This window comes from Trichosurus vulpecula, chromosome 7 (genome assembly GCF_011100635.1).
Source record: "Trichosurus vulpecula isolate mTriVul1 chromosome 7, mTriVul1.pri, whole genome shotgun sequence".
Lineage (NCBI taxonomy): Eukaryota > Metazoa > Chordata > Mammalia > Diprotodontia > Phalangeridae > Trichosurus > Trichosurus vulpecula.
In genome coordinates this window covers 273,290,607-273,312,036 of record NC_050579.1, presented here as the reverse complement: position 1 = coordinate 273,312,036, position 21,430 = coordinate 273,290,607, and the positions used below count along the sequence as shown (strand labels likewise).

The 21,430-nt window shown below is 44.9% G+C and overlaps 1 protein-coding gene across 6 annotated transcripts in view; it reads right to left on the bottom strand.

Annotated features, from left to right (window-relative positions):
- Nucleotides 1–19,458, bottom strand: part of PPARD (peroxisome proliferator activated receptor delta) — a 64,652-nt gene extending 45,194 nt beyond the window's left edge. For 3 of the 6 annotated variants that reach the window (XM_036767879.1, XM_036767877.1, XM_036767878.1), the window contains exon 1: nucleotides 19,364–19,448. The gene's annotated coding sequence lies outside the window, so the exon portion shown is untranslated. Of the gene's footprint in view, nucleotides 1–10,945; nucleotides 11,030–19,325 lie in introns of all 6 variants that reach the window. The other 3 variants (XM_036767873.1, XM_036767874.1, XM_036767870.1) reach the window with 3 other exon arrangements.
- Nucleotides 19,459–21,430: the final 1,972 nt, after the last annotated feature.

The window sequence follows — 21,430 nt, the reverse complement described above, 5'->3', positions numbered from 1 at the left end:
AAGAGTGGACACGCACTTACAAAACCAAGCAGGGAGGGACATGAGCTAGGAAAATTCATTTGTTTGGGGGGGACTCGCGACCCTGGAGTGTACATCTTTTGTACTCGGCCTCTTCGTGACAATCTAATTCACACAAAACAGATGCTGTGTCCCGACTGCTCTAATGCTAGGCAAATCTACTTGCAAACTGGTGAAACAGTGACAAATTCTTTTAGCAAAAGGGAGCTGAGAAAGTATTTATGCTATTCCAGTGATGAGCAACTCCAGTAAGCCAGAGATCCGCAAAGCTTCTCAGGTTGGCTCTCTGGGGAAGGCAGAGAAGCTCAGTCAATTCTTCACTCAAGAGGATTCTGCATCAAATCCATCAATTTTCACCCTATACTCATAGCGAAGCAACTACATGGCCCCTCTTTTCCACCTCTGCTCTTCCCTCTCGATAGAGAGAGGCGACAGGAAGTGGTAAGGAGAGGATGACCAGGAACAGCCTTTGAGAGGCTGTACCTCTCTCAAACTAGAGAGAACGCTGAAGGGCAACAGCTGAAACCATATCAGAATTCCACTTTTGTCCAATCAGAAAGCTCCCCACTTTTTTTTTTTCAGCCATTCCACAAAGTAATGCTTCTCTTTCAGTCACTGGGTTTCCCAAGAACGGCAGCTGAAGTCTTCCTGTCATCTGATTGTTCCTTCTAGCATTTTGTCATTAGGTTCTTCACTGCTCCTAATGGCTAAAATAAGAACTTCCTAGTGGTCAGTGACCACCTTTCCCTTATGAGGTAAAATTCACAACACTCAACTTTTAGTCACTCATGAAACCAAGAGTCCTTTTTTAATCTTCTCATAGTCTGAAAACAATTATTTGATGTGCCATCTTACGAGTTTTAATCTCTCAAGCTCTAAAAATAGTCACAACATGCAAATGAGCTGAGGGACCACAATGCTTCATTCAGGTCCTCAAAGTTCTCTATTCAGTCCTCTTGTGTCTACCCTCACATTTTAATGGAAAAACTATGTCTTCACATGTGGATTTTAAGTTTTTCATGCAGAAAAGTTCTTTTTCTGTAGGCCACTAAAGTTGCTTTTAATCTTTTTCTTTACACAACAGTTCACTTTTTGTCCCTTTCAACAGCAAACTGCTCAAGGGTTTACAATTACTTCACAATTACAGTTAGATTTATCGAACTGCCTTTTTTCTTTTTTGATTCTGTCTTATTAGGGGTAGCTCTCTGAGCAGGGGAAGAAGGACCGTATCTAGGAAATGAACTAAAGATATCAATAACAATTCTCAGAAGTATTTGGGTAGGCATTCACTTGATGACGATGATATAACACCATGCAGCAAAGGGAAATAAACTTTCTGCCATAAAGTTCAGAGGAAAACAACAGACTGGAACAGAGGCAAGTTTGCTCATTCACCTCCAGGGCCCATTTTATTCTAGGAGGAAGATGAGCCACTACCTTGGAAACAAACCAACCAAATAGCATGCTTCATATTCATACTGTCTCATTAACTGAAAGCCAAGTCTTTCAGGAATGAGACCTGGGATGAGATACCAAGTTTGATCATCACCTGTGACATATACCCAGCAGAGGAAGTCCTGCATCTTGTCAACTCATCCCTGTAAGCTGAGCACCTCCCCTCCCCCAGCCTTTTAGAGGGCTTGACACTAAGCCAGGAATCTAGAACACAGTGCAGAACCACCAAGTGTTGTCAAACAACTCAGCCCCTGGGTTCTACTTAACACAAGGAACCAATGTGGGAACTGCAAGGGAGAAGAAACCAAATTAATACTCATTAAGATTGGAGGTCTAGAGCTGAAAGGGACCTCAATGGTCATTTAGTCTAACCCTCTCATTGTATAGACGAGGAAACTGAGGCCTAGAAAAGTTAAATAACTTGCTGAAGGTCCCAAAGCACTAAATGTCAGAGGTGAGATTTGAACCCAGGTCCTCAGACTCCAGAGCCACGGCCCTTTCCTCTTTTGACTATATCATGCTGGATCCCTAATGAGGAGGTGGAGAAAACCTCTTGGAGAGAAGAATGAAAAGAAGATGAACTGTATCTTCACAAGTACCCAACTTCGCACTGGAAGACCTAACTCCCCCCAGCTGTTTTCATCACCATTTCTAATTCCTTACCTCCAATCCTAATCCCCTATTCTTTAGTATTCCCAGCTAGCTGTCCATCCTTCTCTGCACAATAGCACTGTATCAATCTGTACTGTCCTCTAGCTCTGGTCTCAGGGTCTTCTGACCCTTGCTGCCTCTTTTTTCACTGCTCTCCAGGCCGGAGTCCACATTCAACCTCCTTGGGACCCTAGGGCAGGGGTGGCGAACCTGGGACCTTGAGGCCACATATGGCCTTCTAGGTCCTCAAGTGCAGTGCTTTGACTGAATCCAACTTCACAGAACAAATTCCCTTAATAAAAGGATTTGTTCTGTAAAACTTGGACTCAGACAAAAGGCCGCACCCAAGGACCTAGAAGCCTCTACTAGGCCCTACTCCTCGTTATCCTTCGAAGTATTACCCATAGTCTGCAGCATATGACCACATTTCTCTTATCTCTAGATGTAAGGGGCAGTGTGGTGAAAGAGAAAGAAGACTGGCTCAAATCCAAGCTTTGCTGATTGCTACCAGTGTGACCTGACTGATGGGGTATAGGCTCTGGGAGCCCCCTTGAGCCCTCCTTGAATCTTCCCACTAGATCTGGCCTTCACCTGAGGCTTAAGCCTTTCATTATTGCTCGGCCCCAAGCAATACCTAGCTTAGCCTTCTGTTGTCTGGCTACTTCCCACCCTGGATCCTATCAAACTATGACCAACTAACCTACCCCTACATAGTGCAGATTGTCGCCCACCCTTAATCCCATTGCTGGAGTCTGACCTCACCTCAGTCACTCCAGTCCCATCCTTAGACTCCTCCTCAAGACCTTCCCTAAACCCCTCCTCCCATCACCCCAGGACTACCCTGGATCCCTCCCACAATCTTTCTGTACATAAGCTCCATGAAGGTGCTTAGATTGAATCTGGATGGTGCGGCTCCTTAAGACTATACCCAATATGGCGAATCTTTAATAAACCTTTTCTTTGTGAGAAGTCTTGAGTTGAATTCATTCGAGCAGGACCCGGTGTGTTGGCATTTTGGGTTCTGGAAAACCCCTAAATCTAAACATATGGTTCCCTGACCTCATCAGTGACAGTGAAAAACATTAGAACTCTGATCCATGCAGTGACCAAAAATGACTTCAAAAGACTGGCAATGAGGCAGACCTCCCTGCTCCAGGCATTCTACAGGCATCCCAAGTGTTCACCAGGGGTGGAATGTCAGACATGGGCAAGGTGTCCATTTGTTTTGCTTGATGGTACTTCTTTGTTACAGGAGAAGATTCTATTGGGGGAGGTGGAGAGGAGAGTTGATGAGAAGCAAGAGTAACAAAAAGAACATAAAAGATTTTTTAAAGAGAAAAAGAAAACTGGAGAGTCTGTGCGCTGCTGAAGAATATCTACCTTCACAACTTCCTCTTCTCAAAACGAACCTTTATCCTTCAATAATGTCTTCTGCATGTTAGGCAGGAAAATCTAAACTTAATACTTCAGGTCAAAAAGGGAAACTGAGGAACACAGGAAAGTGATATGATGAAGGACCTTCCTCCTTTGTCAAAGATGACACATAGGATCAGCCTACTATCAGGAACGAACATACTCTTGGCTGCCAATTCCATATTCTCAGAAGAGATGGGTTCCCCTGTTCTGATTTCATAAATCTTACCAGTGTAAATGCTAAGCAAAAATTTTAGGAACAACGCTTTACCCTTTGTTAATTGCCAAGTAAAGAGACGACTAGTTAAAAGAGTGCCTATGCTTTCACAGACCCCTCGCCTCGCCTTACTTGGGCTGCTTGGGCAGTATTTGTTCTAGAGTTTCTCCTTCCTCCTCTCAGAGACAGCACAAAGAACACAAGAAGCCTCCTTGCAGATATTCCCACATCATCTCAGTTCTACAAAATGGAGCTGAGAGGCTGAGGTGCGGAAGAGAACCTAAGCCCCTCAGATTCTTCTAAACATCCCAGCCAAAGGCAGAGGTGGATAACATATGGTACAAGCCTAGAAGCAATTTCTCAGGAACTAGCAAAAAATCTTGGTCGAAGATTCCACTCCTACTAGAGCTGACATGAGTCAAAATGTAAATAACCACAGTGGGTGAGGGGCAGGAGAGAGGAGAGGAGGCGTAATAGGATTACTATTACCTTTCCTTTTAACTGTGGGGAAAAGCTCATTTAGGAAATAAAAACACAGACTTCTCTCCAAAGCTACATTCCTGGTTTTGGACACTCTGATGCCCTTGAATTTAGCCTGAGGAAGAACTAGTAAGTGAGGCTGCCTTGGTTCTTACCAAAAGGAATGCACATCCCCGGCTGAAGCTCCCATGAGTTATCACACACTAGCTCCTCTTTTATTTTCTTGTATCATCCAAGCAGTGCCCTAGTCAGGAAATGGAAACAGAAATAGAAAACACACTAAAAATAAACCAGAGATTGCAAGGTTCAAAGAAAGAAAGAAAATATAACAGAATTGTGGGTTTGATCAGAGAGAACAGATAATACTAATAGCATAGCTTAGAGTAAATATAGCACCAGTGATGTTCCAGATGCCAGTTCAAGGTTACATGGCATTAGAACCCAAGAATCCTAATCCTTTCTCAGTTGTTATTTACCACTGAGAGGACTACTATATTGACAAAGATCAACAGGACATCCCCTACTTTACAACCCCTAGCCCAGATTAAAGAACAAAAGACAGAACTGCTTGGAGATAGAAATCTGTGTTTTTCAAAACACTTTTGTTTTTATGTTTTTCTCAAATACATGCAAGTTATTTTTTTTTACCATTAAAAAAAATTCTGAGTTACAAATTCTCTCCCTCCTGTGAGAAGGCAAGCAATTTGATATAGATTATACATGTGCAGTCATGTAAAATATTTCCATATTAATCATTTTGCGAAAGAAAATGCAGACCAAAAAAACCCAAGAAAAAGAAAGTTTAAAAAATATGCTTTAATCTGCATTCGGATTGCATCAGTTGTTTCAGTGGATGTGAATAGCACTTTTTAATCATGAGTCCTTTGAAATTAATTGTCTTGGATCATTGTATTGCTGAGAATAGCTAAGTTATTCACAGCTGATGATCGTACCATACTGGTTCTGCTCACTTCACTTTGCAACAGTGCATGTAAATCTTCCCAGGTCTTCTGAAAGCATCTTATTCACCATTTCCTATAGCATCACAATCACACACCACAACTTTTTCAGCCATTCGGTAACTGATGGACATCCCTTCAATTTCCAATTCTTTTCCACCACAAGAAGAGCTTCTATAAATACTTTTGTACACATATGTCCTTTTTCTTTTTGTCTGATCTCTCTGGGATAGAGAACCAGTAGAGGTACTGCTGGGTCAATGGGTATGCACAGTTTCATAGCCCTTTAGGCATGGTACCAAAATGCTCTCCAGAATGGCTGGATCAGTTCACAATGCCACCAACAGATCATCAGTGTCCCTATTTTTCCACATCCCCTCCAATGCTGGTTATTTTCCTTTTCTGTCACATTAGCCAATTTGATAGGTGAGGTAATACCTGAGAGTTCTTTTAATTTGCATTTCTCTCATCAATAATGTTTTATAGCATTTTTATATGACTATAAATATCTTTGATTTATTCTGAAAACTGTTCATATCCTTTGATCATTTATCAAGGGGGGAATTACTCATATTCTTATAAATTTGACTCGCTCTCTATGTATTTGAGAAATGAGGTCTTTTTCAGAGAAACTTCCTATAAAAAATTTTCCCCCAGTTTCTTGCTTTCCTTCTAATCCTGGATGCACTGGTTTTGTTTGTGCAGAACCTTTTTAATTCTATGTAATCAAAATTATCCATTTTACATCTCATAATGCTCTCTACCTTGTTACAGATTCTTCCCTTACCCACAGATGTAACAGGTAAAATTTTCCATGCTCCCGTAATTTGCTTATGATATCACCCTTTATATCTAAATCATGAACCCATTTTGACCTTATCTTGGTATTCAGTATGAGATACTGAGTCAGGAAAAGTTGGACAGGCCTGAAAAGTGACTGAACAGCCACAAGAACAGATGACCACCACGACAAGAACGTCCTAACTCACACTGTGCCTTCATACTGTTTCTGGGCCTGTGTGACTTACAAGATGTACAGAATTACAAATGATACAAAAGAAACCAGGTGAAATAGTACTAGAAAACAGATCCAGATTAAAAAACTAAAGAATAAGGCCAGGTCAACACAGAGTCAGAGAACCTCTGGTACTGCCAATGCCGTCAGGCAGTCACTGAAGTCACAGAACCTCCTCATCTGTATCAAGGCTGAACTAGATGGCCTCTAAAGTCCCTTCCAGGAGTAGATATACAATCCCAAGATATCTTCAACTATCCCAGAGAATAATTTATCCTCTTAAGGGAAACCTCCCCCTTCAGAAAATTTAAAATTTTATTAAAATTTTAAAATTTATTAAAAATTTAAAAACATAGACAACTGAACAGCAAAGAACAGTAGTTATCCAGTTAATTTCCATTTCAAAGATCAAAGAACAGAAACCCCAGGAGCTCAGGGCCCAAGAAAACAAACAGCAGGGGTAGCTAGCCTGGGTCTCAGTTTCTTTCATCACCCCCTCTACGCAAGGCTCACTCTCCTCCAGTTTCTCTTATCTTTTTTGTATCTTTCCCAACTTCCTTTTCTTCCAGGAGCTGCTACCTCAGGAGCTCCAGAAGGGGACCAGTCCACCCACTGAGATCAGAGCTGGGCCTGGTCCACAGGAAAGAAGAGAAGAGAAAACACTAATTGTCTGTAAGGCCCTTTTGGGATTAGACCCACCTGGAATCGCCGGTGTCAACCCCCAAACCAACTACCCTAGGGTGAATTTTCACATCTTCCCAGCTACTGGGAGTTGGGCTTCACAGGACTCAACATCATCACCCACCAGAAGGTTAGGTTTTGAGGGAGGACCCTGAACAGTCTAAGTACCAGTCTCTCTCAATGATAACTTATCTCCAGTCACTGATAATCTGCCTGAACTCATCTTCAATGGTCAGCATAATGCCACCCAGTTGTACTACGCCCACCCTAGTGATTCTGAACCCCACTCCCATCATTGTACAAACCCGTTCCTCATCTCCACTACCCAGGTCCTTACTCTTATCCCTCCCTCAACTCTATCCCCTCAATTCCCTACTCCAGATTTACCTGCCCTCCTTTACTAGCAAACTTACTTTCATCTCAAACCTTTTCTTTTCTCTATCCTTACACCTTCTAGCACTCACCCGGCCTCCTCCTGATGACTCAGCATCCCTGGTCACCCTTTCTGGCACTGGCTGCACTTTCACTCATATTATCCACCCCTCCCCCAACGTAATCATGGAGTGAGAGGTTGGAATACTCCTTGCGCCTCAGTGCCACGTTCAGACTCCCTCCTCTTCTGAGGTTCACTCAATCCAAACTTATCACACAATCGATTCTGTTAGCTATTATCTACCAACCCCAAGGACACCCTCCTTCGTTCTTTTAGGAGTTCAGTGCTCGGCTGACGGTCTTTCTATGCCCAGTCCTACTCTCACACTAGAGAACTTTGAATATACATACTGATGCTACTTCCAACACCCCAACCTCCTGGTGTTTCAATTTACTATATTCTCTTCTACCTGGGGATATTTAGCCTAGAAAAGAAAAGCTGGCAGGGTAATGGGACAAGACAGTGGTTTTCAAGGATCTGAAGAACTGTCACGTGAAAGATAAGATTAGTTTGGCCTGACCCCAGAGGGCAGAACTAGAGAAGATGCGGAGGCTTGATATAAGGGAAAAATTCCTAAAAATGTCAAAAAAAATAAAACATGCAGAGAAGGGAGGTCCTGAGCTCCCTTTACCTAGGTCTTTTCTTTTCAAATGTTTTATTGATGCTCTCTTTTTAAACATCACCGTCACTTTCCAATGATTTCTCCAATCCCAACAGAACCTTCCCTGGTAACAAATATACAGTTAGGCAAAACAAATCAACACGTTGGCTGTCTATGCAAATTTACCCCTCATTCCACACCTATCTTCAGAGGAGAGGCAGATAGGTATGGAATGAGGCAGAGGAAAGATTTGCCCTCAGTCTTAAAGTCACATCTGGTCACTGAACTGACCAGAGTTCTTCACTAAGTCTTCAAGCAGCTGTCAGATGACCACTTACTGGGAGTGGTTAGATGACTCTAACTCAAATATTGCTTGGATTGGATAAAATCTGAAGTCTCCTGTCCAATTGATTCCATGCAACAAGCTTAAATTATGGCAGAAGGGTGGCCTCATAAGAATGTAAGCTTCTAGAGGGCAAGAAATGTCTTTGCTTTTTGGTTTGTATCCCTGGCTCTCAGCAAAGTGCTGGGCCCACAGGAAGCACTTAATAAAAGGTTTTTTCATTCATTCATTTAGGCTATCTGGAAGAACTTACTCATACCTGGTTTATTAAAATGCTGCCATTTCCTAATTAGTTTCCCTGCCTCAAAACTGTCTCTACCTACAATCAATTTTGCATCATCTTTTTATGACTCTGTTTTCATCATATCATGTCCCTCTCCCAGGTTTAAAAAAAAACCAAAACCACCTTCCATGGCTACCCACTGGATACTCAAACTCTTCAGCCTTCCACAATTCCAATCTGACCACCACCACCATCCATAACCAAAGGAGTTCACATTTCTACAGGGCTTTAGAGTTTATAAAGTTTTTTACTCTTCCAACAATACTATGAGACAGGCAGTGCAAGAATTAGTGCAAGACGAGGAAACAGAGGTACAGTGAAGTCCCCAATTGACAATCAATGGCAAAACTGAGCCGAATTCAGGCATTCTGACACTAGGTCTAATAACCTTTCCACTCCACTCCACTAAGAAGTTTCTAAGATCTTTAGAATGTTTCAACAATGAAACTGGCTATCTCAGGAGATGGTGAGCTCCTTGTCATTTAAAGCACTGAAACAGAGGATGAATGACTGTCTATCCAAGGTGCCAAAGAAGGAATAACAAGTTGCTCCAGATATGAGGCCCCTCCTACATCAAAAATTCTACTACTCTATTTCTCTAACTTCGTCTCCCAAGAATAATGAAAACAAACCAATCTCACTCGTAGTTCTGCATCAGAGATACCTATTTCTGCCGCTTACAAAACCCTTGCGGTCATAGACAGCAGTAGTAGTGGTGGCAGTGTGAAGAGATTAGTAATATGAATTCCAAATAAACTTGAAATTTTAATCTGAAGTCACTGTTTCGTATACATACTACATACATTCATTCTCTTATCTTCTCCCTGACAGCTTCCTCTTCGTTTTTCCAAGTCATACCCTTCCTTCATCACTTCACCCACAATCACTCTTTCCTTGGAGTACCTACAATTTTTGTCTGCACTGCTTACTTGACACTTAGCATATATTATTTCATTCAGTGGAGTCAGAGCAAAAAAAGGACCTTGGAGATAAAACAGTGCAATTCCCTCATTCTATAGATGAGAAATATGGAGGGGAAGTGACTTGTCCAAGGTCATGCAGGCAGTAAGTCACAAGCTATGATCAAAGCCAGACCTTGTGACTAAACTCAGGGCTCTATCATGCTGGCTGCCACTACCGGTTTTTGTTTTTATCTTCTAACTTGCACGTCCTAGCTCCCAGCCAGATTGTACAACTCTCAGGGCAAGCCTGACAACGTCTGAGTTTTTTACAAACCCAGTGTCACGCTTAATAGTTATTTGTTATTTTGATGACGGGAAAGAAGATGATCACTTCCCTAACAGACAGAATGTAAAGGTTGACTAAGATGTTGCAGACTACTTCCCTTTTCAGAAAAATCTAGGATTAGAGACAGGATACGAAGTAGAAGGAGACGCTAAGGGGCCCATTCCTAGAGGATGAAAAATTACTTCGACTGTCCAGCTGATGGTGATTCTAATGGAAAAAAAATTAAAAACCATCATTGAGCGGCCCCATGAGAAAAATCAAAATCTCGAGACACTTCATTCCTCATATATCTATGTATGTACATGTATATGTATATATATATGTGCATATATATATATTTATATTAGTCCTACCTCAATCCTTCTCAGTGAGCCTCAGTCACCCAAAGACCTCTTCCCTTCCTCACTATCATACCCCAGCCCAACAACGCCAAATTTCCTTTTGTAGAAGACTTAGATGGACCCCTGGCTGTGGTCTTTCTGCAAACTCTGTAAACAATTCTGCCCCAGCCCTTACCAACAGACATACTAGGCTCACTACCCTATTTAGCAACAGGAAAACCAAAATAATCTGAAAGACAGAGAAGGGAAAGGGAAGGTACTGATGAATTTCTGACAGTGAACAGCCTGATATTTCCCTCTGGCCCCAGCTAGAACCAGTCACTGCAACCAGATCTCCTGTGAACGTACTCTCTCATGTGTGCAGATAGAGAGCAGGACAATGAACATTACCTAACCCAAAGTTAGGATGCCATAAAACATCAGGTATCTTAAGAACAAGGACTGTTTGCTTTACAGAGAAGTGGCCCAAAAAAGATGGAAGAAACAATTTTGCGGACCACAGGCTGGAAGCTGTGGTGACTCCAGATATTTAGATCCTCATGGCAGCAGGAATATTGAAAGAAGAGAGCATGGAAGTCTTGGTTCTCCCAACAAAAATGCAATGACGCTGACATTCATTTATTTAGCCAACAAATACTTACCAAGCATCTACTCCGTGTAAGGAATTGTGCAGAAACAATGGCAGACAGTAGCAACCCAGGGGTTCTGTCATTTGGGACTCTGCCCCCACATGAACATCACCCAAGTCACCTTTCATGGTTCTATATTCAGTAATGGGAAATTCCAAGTTTACAAAAATGAGGTTACCTCTCTGGAGAATACCTCCTCATATGTCAGGGAGCAGTGATGGTCCTGGAAGTGCCACATACATGTCAAATACACCACAGAAAACTGGAGAGAGAAAAACAAACCCCCAAACGTTCAGCTAAAAGGAGCTGGAGTCAGGCAAGGAACTTTCCAAAGGGTTTCAATCTGAGAGCAAAGCACAAGATACAAGATACACCAACACAGGCTAGCTCCTCCTGCGTCCCCCTTTCTCTGACCTGAAATGTCATCGCTCTCTTGGGGTGAATCAGCAAATGTCTCTCATTCTTAAAAGCAACCTGCTTACTTCCACGGGCTTCACAAGAGAGTGCAGAGGCAGGGGGAAGGGAGAGGGCCAGGGAGTAGGGAAGACCAGCAATGTCAAGACTAGGCATCTATTATCTAAAAAAACAAAATGAAGGTGTGAGAAAGAAGAGTGCACTGGGAGAAGGAGAAAAGCAGAGGCAGAATGGGATAAATCACCTGACATAAAAGAAGCTTGAGAAGATTTTACAGTGGAGGAGAAGATGAGGGAAGTGGTGGGGGAGGGGAGCTCCGGGGCGGGGGAGGTGAACCATACTCTCATTGGAATCGGCTCAAAGAGGGAATACCATACACACTCAGTCGGGTGTAGAAGTCTATTCTTACCCTGCAGGAAAGTAGAAGCGGAAGTGGGTGGCAGGCACCGGGGAGGACTGAGGGAAGTAAAAGTCGGAAGCAAAATACATGAGAATGGAGAGGGTAAAAGGAGAGAGTAGGATAAACAGGAGGAAAATAGTATAGAGGGAAATTCATAGTGATTGTTACTGTGAAAAAAATTTTTTTATAGCATTTCTCTAATGAAGACCTTGTTTCTCAAACATACAGAAAACTGAGTCAAATTTATAGAAATAAAAGCCAATCCTCAACTGATAAATGGTCAAAGGCTATGACCGGCAGTTTTCAGACAAAGTAATCAAAGCTATGGTCCTAAGGAAAAATGCTCTAAATCACTACTGACTAGAGAAATGTAAACTAAAATAATTCTGAAGTATCACTACACATCCATCAGAAGGGCTAATATGACAGAAAAGGAAAATGACAAATATTGGAGGAGATGTGGGAAAATTAAAACAATTATGCACTTTTGGTAAAGTTGTAAACTGATCCAACCATTCTGGAGAGCAATTTGGAGCTATGCCCAAATGACTAGGAAACCATGCATACCCTTTGACCAAGCAATACCATGACACAGTCTGTATCCTCAAGAAATAAAAAGGAAAAGGACCGATATGTACAAAAAGATTTCTAGCAACTTTTTTAGTGGTGGCAAAGAACTGGAAGTTGAGGGGATGCTCATCAACTGGGGAACTGGATGAACAAGACGCACGATTATGATGGAACACTGTTGTGCAAACGATGAGCAAAAACACGGCAAGATTTACATGAACTGATGCAAAATGAGATGAGCAGAACCAGGAGAACATTGTACACGGTAAAAGTAATATTATACGATGACCTAATATGAATAACTTAGCTATTCTCAGCAACACACCAATCCAAGACAATTCTGAAGGACTATAAGGAAAGGTGCTGTCCATCTCCAGGGAAAACTAGTGGAACGTGAATGCAGACTCAAGATACTTTTTTTACTTTATTGTTCTTGGGGTTTTTTTGATTTATGTTTTCTTTCACAGCATATCTTACATGGAAATGTGTTTTACATGACTACACATGTATAACCTATATCAAAATGCTTGCCTTATCAATGAGGGGAGGGAAGGCGGCAAGAAAATTTTTAACCTAAGTGAACTCAGTGAAAAAAGAATGTTAAAATTGTTTCTATAAGGGCTGTATCCCAAAGCGATCACACAAGTGGGAAAAGGACCCATATGTACAAAAATATTTATAGTGGCTCTTTTTGTAGTAGCAAAGAACTGTAAATCAAGGGGATGCCCATCAATTGGGGAATGGCTGAACAAGATGTGGTATATGAAGGTAATGGAATACTACTATGCTATAAGAAATGGGGAAGATATGGACTTCATAATAACCTGGAAAGACCTACATGACATGATGCTGAGTGAATGGAGCAGAACCAGGAGAACACTGTACACAACCACAGATATATGGATTCTGTGATGACTAACCCTGATAGACTTGGAGCTTCTCAGTACTACAAGGTTCAAAGACAACTCCAAAGGACTCATGATGGAGAGAGCTATCTACATCCAGAGAAAGAACTATGGAGTCTGAATGCACATTGAGGCACACTGTTTGCTCTCCTTTTTTTCCCTTTGTTTTTTTTTTCTTTTTCTCTTTTGTTTTTGTTTTCGGTTTTTTTCTTTTTCGGTTTTGTTTCTCCTTTCTCCTGATTCATTCTACTGGTCATAATTCTTCTTCACAACTTGACTACTGTGTAAATAAGTTCAATGCGAAGTTATATGTAGAAGATATATCGGATTCCATGTCGTCTTGGGGGGGAGGGGGAGAGGGAGGGAAGAAAATCTGGAACTCAAAATCATGTGGAACTGAGTGTTGTAAACTAAAAGTAAAAAATCTTAATTAAAAAAGTTGTTTCTACATATACTTGGGGGGAAAATAAAATAGTAAATTAAAAAAAGACCAGACATCCAACACACAGAAATCCTACAAAATGCTAACACCCAGAGTCACATCTGATTCCATAGCCCCAAAGCCGCTTGGAGACAAATCCTAAGTCATATACGCGTTCCCAGTCATTATGAAAGCTGGGAGCCATCTGCCAATGAAGCAAGATTCACATGTCTGAAACTGGATGAGAGAAGTAATTCACTTCATGTTATTCTCAGATTAGATGTTCATCACAGGCTCTGACATACTGTAGCCCAGCCTAACTGGGGCAAGCTCCCAAAAATCCTTAGGGGCAACCCTCAGGTTCAGCCCTAGTTTCTAGCACACTATAGGCGCTTAATAAATGACTGTTGACTGATTAAATGACATTATATGACATGTCATGGACCTCATCAATCGCCTACAGTATTTCTGGGGGACAAGTAAGGAACAGACAAGGCGCTGGGAGATGTCAAGGTTGGCACTCTGGGCAGAGGAGCCCCTGGAGAGCAGATGGCACAACAGAATAGCTTAAGCAAGATAGTCCTCTTCTTCCACAAGTATATGGAATCTGGGAAAGGGACAGGTCCCAACTCCTCCTGGCTTGGGGAGTAGGGGGAGGGAAGGAGAAGGTGCCCAGGGGCTTGCAAAGCTCGAAAACATGCTGGGATCTGTAGGCCCTAACGACTGCATGCATAAAGAAAAGGACAGCTGCATTCTTGCCTAAATAATTCCAAATAAGAGCACCTGACAGGGCCCCTGGCTATAATTAATACTGGTGCTACTTGAGTCTATTCAGATGCCCTTGGGGAAGAGCCCTGAGTGCCTAGAACATTGGACAGGAAGCCTTAATAAGAGCAGATCTGTGATAGTGGATTCAGGAGATGCCCCATCTTCCAAAGTCTAGGAAGGCAAGCACAGGGGCTATCATATCAGCTCAATAAACCAGGTCAAGTTCATGTAACTAGATGTAAGATATTGATATGAGCAAATCAGCTACTAGACCTAATCTAGGAGGGTGTGAGGTACCTGTTAATCTCGTGCCTTTTAAAGACCAAAGAGAAAACACAGCCTTGAAATAGACTATCAAACAGAAACTAGCTGTTAGACTTGGAATTATAATATACTACTACTCCCTGCTCAGAAGAAACAGGAGGGAGCAAAGTATAAGAGATTCACTTGGCTGCAGCAACCAGAGGCTGAGCCCGCCTCAGTACCACCACTTGGAGTTATTATCAGGCAGCTTTAAGTCTTCTGAAATAACATCCCTCTGCCAGTTTAAATGAAAGAACTGGCAAACAATGGGGCAGATTGGTGAATAATGTCAGAATGAGGTAGATCTTAACTGCCTCGGATCGTATAGGCCAAATTTTGTTTCAAGGTTGGGGGCCAGAGATGACCACCAAAGGATCTCATTTACAACCTCCTCCAAATAAGCCCACAGAAATACGCAGTGATGTTCTTCATGAAGAGGAAGGGGCCAGCCTGACTTCAGACGAGTGATGGTGATGGTTTAATCAATGCCAAGTAGCATAATATACATCTCAGTCATGGCTGGACTAGACTTTATTACAAGGAAGGGTTCTTGGAGAGGGGGGTAGGGATCATAGGGAAATGACAGTGATGTAAAAAAAGGTGCATCAAGAAAATATTTTAAAAGAAAAACAAGAGGGTCATTCCATCTTTTGTGGTTTATGTGCATCTCAGGGCTAAGAGGTCCTCAGAGGAAAGAAAGATCATCAATCTCCACAAACTCACAAAGCGGGAAGGGCCTTCGGACAAGAAGAAAGACAAGTAGCCACTCAGAATCTGCCAGCAGAGCTTCAGTGACCTCTTGATGTTAAAGCTCGCTTGTGAGCCAGGATACTTGCTGAAAGTTTTTGCTTACATCAACCTTAAAGTTACGTCCCCTTTGTGAGGATCCTGGGGAACCTTAGAAACTGATTCCAACTCTGAGAATTTTGTTCCCTTTATATTTGCCAAGTGCAAACAAGTCAGTCTCTAAGATGAAACCCAAAGAATTCTATAAAACAAAATATCTAATTTTAAAAAGCCAGTCAAACTTTCAGGATCCTCCAAAATAAGCCAAGACATACATAGTGTTTTCTATCATCTAAATCAAAGTTTTTCAGAAGACCAGACCAGAATAAATAATCACCAACTGCCTTCAGGGAAATTAAATGACCAACTACTCAAACGGTAAGATCTCTCCTCTCTGAGGAATCTTTTAAGAACGAGGACATTCTTCTTGTATAGTTTAGGTATAGTGCTATACAAGAGGAGATGACCTCTGATTCTCTTTAAGCTTTTGGTCTGCTGCCCTATACCTCACAAAGCAGGCAGACCAGTGTCTGGCCACCAGTCACACAATTGGCCTGAGGGCCTCCCTGCAGCATGAAGAAAGAATCTGGAGCTCTAGGCTCCCTAATTTCTCCCTAGATCTCAGAAAGTAGGGAAATGGAATTCATCTTGCAGACACATGGGGTCAGAACTATGGAAAAAGGATAACGGTGCTGAACCACAAAAGATGAGACAGGTTTGGGTTTTTTTTAAAACTCACTGTGACTTCACTAATGCAGGGAATTTCAGGAGTGGAAATTCCCTCCTTGCAGTCCAGAAGGAGGGTACAGGATGGGGAAAGAGGCAGAGAAAGTCTGTCTTTGGGGGTAGACTGTCCAGGGTCAATAAGGTAAATGATTCGCTCAGGGTCACAGTACTAATATGTGGCAGAGGCTGGACCTGAATCCAGGTCATCCTGACTCCAAAACAGGTCTACTATCTACTTTACTCCACTCTCTCTCATCTAAAAGGGACGGGTGTCTGCAAATTCCAGGGCTCGTAAGACTAGAAATCTGGTCCTAAAACCAGAACTGGAGAATAATATTCTTAGGCTAAGGGACAGCAGGGACAAGCCTGAGGCCAACTGGTATCATGGGAAAATCCTTGTTTCGTGTGATGGAGCAATATGAAGGGAAGGGAAGAGAACCGTGAAGCAGAGCTAGGGAATCATCCTCAAGGTCTAGATCCTACTCAGCCGCCACATTCATATTCACATACACACGCTCACACTCTTCCTGGAAGGGAAAAAGCTGGAGGCCTCTAGCCACCCTTGGCCCACACCCAGTTCAGCTGCTCTTCATTCCCTGAAGGTTCCTGGAAGTCATCGGCCATAAAGAGGGAAATTTTAGAGTTGAGATTACAGAAAAATTTCCCCCTAATTGGAAAGCACGCTACTGCCTCTGTTCCCCTGCCCCCGCCCCCCAGCCCCCACTCTCCACAGTCGCATTCCTACCCCATCTCCCTCATGTTTGGCTCTTCAGGCACTTCAGCCAGGACCTTAAAACTCCTAAGGGAAAAGGTGGAGCTAATGATCCTTCACCAGGGCAAGGGGACAAAGATCCAGGAAGGATGACAGGGACTTGTATTGAATAAAAAACTGGGGGTAGGGAAGGAGAAGAGTGAAGTAGACAGACCCTAAAAACAGAGATGAAGCAACAGGGACCTAGGAGGATAAGTAGAGACAAGGACTGGGGAAGACACTTGGGAAGTAGATTAGGTCAGCAGTGTGAGAAGAAGTTGACGGGTTAAGGAGAAGCACTGACTTAAGTCAGGGATGGGGGGTGACAGAAAGCAACAGACACCAGGGGTGGGGACCCGCATTGAAAAGGGACACGGAGGGGGGCAGAAACAAAGGGAACACAAGGATGGAGAACGGAACACGGAAAGTTTGGAAAAGACATTGGAGAGGGCAGAAGACAACAAAGGGAAAGTGGAAGCAGGGATGAGGCCTCTGGGCTAATGGAGGGACTGGGATCAGAAAGGGGCAAGGTGGGAGGAAGGCAGAACTGGGGGAATGGGGAAAAGGATAAGAGGATTAACAGGGGGTGGGGGGAATGAGCCCAGAGAGACCGTACTGATGGATAAAGAGAACACAAGTAAGCGGGAAAGTGACAAGAAGTCAGAGCTGGGATGCCCGGTGGGGATGGAGTACCGTGAGAAGATGGGACTGGGTCTCCCCAGAACCATCCGCTCCAGAGGACTCAATGGCAAGACTTGTGGGGCAAACTGCAAAATGGGGCAGGGGGTGAGAGGGAAGAACAGGCACAAGGAGATGGTCCTGACACAAGGCTGGAAGGAGAGACTCGGAGGAAGAGCAGGATGGAAACGCTGGTAGAGGGGAACAAGGCAGAGCTCTGCAAGGATGAGGGGCAGGGAGAAGAAACAAGAAAAGAGATGGCGGAGAGGTGAGGACTGAGGAAGAAAGATGGCAAAGGACAAGGATGTGGGATAGAAGGATGGGGGGAGATGAGTAGGGAGAGAGAAGAGACAGGCAAGAGGGAGAGCGGACGGCAGAAATGGGGTAGGAGAAGGGGCTGAAGAGACGGGCAGGGAGAAGGAATGGCAGAGATGGGAAGGGAGAAGAGACAGGGAAGAAGAGGAGATGGGTGAGATGGAGAAAGGAAGGCAGAGATGGGCAGGGAGAAGGAATGGGAGGGAGGGAGAGGAAGAAGAGAGATTGGAGGGAGAAGAAATGTGGAAGGAAAAGGCATGGGGGAGATGGAGAGGAAGAAGGATGGCAGGGACAGGGTAAGAGGAGAGATGGGAAGGGAGAAGAGATAAGGAGGATGAAGAGACAGGGAGGGAGATGGGAAAGAGGAAGAAGGGACTGCAGAGATGAGAAGGGAGAAGAGAGAAGGGGGGTGTAGGAAGGGAGAGAAGAGATAGAGAAAGGAGAAGGGATGGGAGGGATGGAGAGGGAGGAGAACTGAGAGGAGAGGGAGAAGGGATGGGAGAGGGAGAAGAAACCGAGGAGACAGAGAAGAGATGAAGAGATGGAGAGGAGGAGAGATGAGATACGGGGAGCGACAAGAAATGGGTGAGATGGTGAGAGAAAGAGACACTGAGGGACGACAGACAGACAGGTAGGAGAGAGAGAAGGAAGAGACCAGGAGGGAGAGAAGAAGGGGAGGGGGAAAGAGAGATGGGAGGAGAAGAACCCAAGAGGGACAAAAGGTCAGAGACTTGGAGAGGGAGAAAAGATAGTAGGGGCAGGGGAAGAAAAGATGAGATATGGGGAGGAAGAAGAAATGGGAAAGATGTAGAGAGAGAAGATACCTGGAGGGAGGACACGTGAGAGATGGGGAGGGAGGACGGGTAAGGGACGGAGAGGGAGGACAGGTGAGGGACGGGGAGGGAGGACGGGTGAGGGACGAAGAAGGACAGGTGAGGGAGGACGGGTGAGAGACGGGGAGGGAGGACAGGTAAGGGACGGAGAGGGAGGACAGGTGAGGGACGGGGAGGGAGGACAGGTAAGGGACGGAGAGGGAGGACAGGTGAGGGACGGGGAGGGAGGACGGGTGAGGGACGGGGAGGGTGAACGGGTGAGGGACGAAGAAGGACAGGTGAGGGAGGACAGGTGAGAGATGGGGAGGGAGGACGGGTGAGGGACGAAGAGGGAGGACAGGTGAGGGACGGGGAGGGAGGACGGCGGGGAGGGAGGACGGGTGAGGGGCGGGGAGGGAGGACGGCTGAGGGACGGCGAGGGAGGACGCGTGAGGGGCGGGGAGGGAGGTTGGGTGAGGGACGAAGAAGGACAGGTGAGGGAGGACAGGTGAGGGATGGGGTGGGGGAGGAGGCTATGCAGACGTCACGCCAGGGGCACAAGGCACACAACTGGAGGGAGGGAGGGAGGGCAGAGCCGGCCCGGCCCGCGGCCTGCGCTCGGACTCCCGCTCGCGCCCCTCGGCCCGGGGCTGCCCCCGGCCCCGCTCAGCCCCCCTCGCCTTCCCGCGGGGCGCCCGCTCCCTCTCACCCGGGCCGAGGGTGGCCGCCTGAACGTCCCCGGCCTACCTGGCCCGGCTGCCGCCCGCTCGGGCCCCGCCTCCGTCGCCGCCTCCCGGACTCCTCGGGGTCCTCGTCCGGCCAAAACTTTTCCCATTAACCCCGGCTCGGCGGCGGAGGCGTCACGCGCTGCGCCGCCGGAAGGCCCCGCCCCTCGTTCGGTGACGTCACCACGCATCCTCCCCTCCCCCGCCCATCCTCCTCCCACCGGTCTCCCCCTGCCCCTCCCTCCGGCGTCCTCATCACGTAACCTTCCCCCGACTCAGTCTCTCACTCCCCCTTCGCCCCACCCCCGCTGTAGCCCTTGGCCTGTGGTTGGTCCTCACGTCTGGCCTCCCGCTGGGAGCCGCGCGCCGGCTGCTCTGGGCTCAGCTGCAGCGCCCCCTGGTGCCCAGTTGCGGGCATTAAAAAGGAGATGGGCGCGAGGCTGGCAGGTCGTGGGTTTTGGGGACAGTAACCGCCGCAGCATTAGCTGGAAGGAGGACCCCGCCCGATTGCTGGGGGCGCGGGGTGGGAGCGGGCCCTTTGCATCAAGTCCGGACGCATTGGGGGAGCGAGGGGGAGGTGTAGCCTGACCCCCCAAGAGGCCGGAGTCAGTGACCAAGCGTGCACTAACACTCCCCCGCCACGTGCCGGGCGTGACCCTGCGCTGAGCGCCTTACAGATGCCGCGTTCGATCGAAGGCCAGCGATGGGAGAGTGGCCGAAGATGACTCAGGCTCCCAGAATTTGGATGAGGTCACTCGAGGTCAAACCTTCTGACCTCATCTTCGCAGGAAAACCCCAAGGCGCGCAAGCAAGGGTCAGACGCGACCCCGTCCCGCAGCGTCACCGCCGCCACCGGTCCGCTCTTCTTACATCTCTGCACCAATGCTCCTCGATCCGGCCGGTCCGCAAATTAGACCCTCCGTGTCTTCACTCCAGGGATTTCCTTCGGTGGTCCTCAATGCGCACCGTGATCTCCACCTTCATCTCTGTGTCCTGGCTGCTCCTCTGGCGTCCCAACCAAAAGCCATTCTCGTGCAGGAAGCCTTCCCCAACCTCTATTCCTTCTGGCGCCTTCACTCTTTTACCATTTCCTAGTTTTCCTGCGTATATCTAATTCGTGCGCATGTTTGCCCGCCTTCTCCTCCGTTAGACTGGGAGCTTCTTGAGGGCGGGGACTGGTTTTTGCCTCTTTTTGTTTGCCTTGCACTTAGCACAGTCTGAAATACAGGAGGCAATTAATAAATGCTTACTGACTCATTGACTGGGGGAAGTGAGGCACACTAAGTGGCTATTGGTGACTGCAGAAGCGAGAAGTGAGGAGTGATGGAGGTTAGAAAGAAGAAAAGAAAAGAGCTTCAGCAAAACATTGAAAAAAGATACAGAAAAAAGGCAGTTGAAAAGACAAATAAGGCAATTTTATGACCACCTCGTTAAACTTAATGTAGTTGGAAATCATATGCAACAGTTTACAGTTTCAGATACAATCTTTTTTATTCTTTCTATATTAAAACGTTTGTACTTTTTGACGATTAAGGTTGTAACAAAAAAAAAAGAAAATTTTTAAAAGGAAAAAGAAAACAAGTTGAAAGTATACTAGAAAAGTGACTAAATTATTCCTACTTTTTGGCCAACTAATAAGTATATACTCTCAAAGATATGAAAGGCAACCAGAAAGGATCCATATATACCAAAATACTGATAGCTGCATTTTTAGTGGTAACCAAAAAGAAGGGAAACTAAGTGTGACCTGTCGATTTGGGGACAACTTAACAAATCATGACATATAAATGTCTTTTTCAATTTTATTTTTCTTTATTCTCAACTTCCCAAATAATAAATAAAATAAATATTTCCATGTACAAAGTAGAACAGAAAAAGAAGATTGTACATGAAACAATCTCTATTATGTACAGCTTGCTTTTCCTTTTCAGTGTATCATAAATTCAACATGTAACCTTGTCTTGCTTGTCTGGCTTTCCTTCTGTCTTCTTCTGTGCATTTAAAAATGCTTCAATTATCCTCTTTTCTTTTTTCTTTTTTTTTTTTTTTTGATATTTCTATTGCTAGACTCCCTCCCAAAATTTAAAGA